Source organism: Pristiophorus japonicus, chromosome 13, assembly GCF_044704955.1.
Source record: "Pristiophorus japonicus isolate sPriJap1 chromosome 13, sPriJap1.hap1, whole genome shotgun sequence".
NCBI classification, from domain to species: Eukaryota; Metazoa; Chordata; class Chondrichthyes; family Pristiophoridae; genus Pristiophorus; species Pristiophorus japonicus.
The window spans coordinates 86,969,023-86,969,803 of record NC_091989.1 but is presented as its reverse complement, the minus strand read 5'-3'; the positions used below and the strand labels follow the sequence as shown (position 1 = coordinate 86,969,803).

General features: G+C 44.3%; 1 non-coding gene across 1 annotated transcript; it reads right to left on the bottom strand.

Moving 5' to 3' along the window:
• Nucleotides 1-218: 218 nt before the first annotated feature.
• LOC139279221 (U2 spliceosomal RNA) lies at nt 219-400 on the bottom strand. Its single transcript, XR_011596432.1, has one exon. It is a non-coding gene; the product is annotated as a U2 spliceosomal RNA (small nuclear RNA).
• Between the last annotated feature and the right edge of the window lie 381 nt (nt 401-781).

The following is a 781-nucleotide window of genomic DNA, read 5'->3' as shown; positions in this document are numbered from 1 at the left end:
GCTCTGCTGTTAGCCTCGCGGAAACAGCAGCTCGCCCTCGACCTCCCGGTAAGTGTCATGATTTTGCTGCATTGGTGCGTTAATTGCCCATTAAACTTGTCGTACTGGAACTTAACAGCGTAAGTACCATTTTTTTTTGTTCATTCTTGTCAGATCAACTCCAGCGCCAAAGATCACTTTGCGCTATTACATTTGATCTTAGCCAAAAGGCCGAGAGGGGAAGCTGCACCGTTCCTGGAAACACTGCAATACCAGGTCGGTGCGTGGAGTGGACGGAGCAAGCCCCTGTTCCATCTCCCTGTTCCAAAAAACAATTTAATATTTGGTCCCCAGATAGGGGATATTAAACTGATAAGAACAGATACTACACTTGATCTTAGCCAAAAGGCCCAGAAGCCATGTAAGTACCATTTTTTTTTCGCGCAGTGACACTCAACGCCTCTGTCCCATTAAGGGAAACACTGAATCTGTGGAGACTCATTCTCACAGGTACTACATTTTACTTAGAAATGGTACATTTTAAATGTAAAAAAAATGATTTCTTACTTTTCCTTTCTGCCTTTTTTCTCTCTCTGAATCCAATCTTTCTGTCCCTCTCTATATTTATTTTTCCGTAGCTGATTTGACGCGAACTTATCTTGTTCCCTTCTCCATCATTTCTCTGTTTATTTCTCAATCCTTAAATCTCGTTGGTTAAGGGGATACGCTGTGGGTCCCGTTGCCCACTGAGGTCCCAGATGCCCCCTTGCCCGCGCTGCATTGTAATTAGCTCCACCTCCAG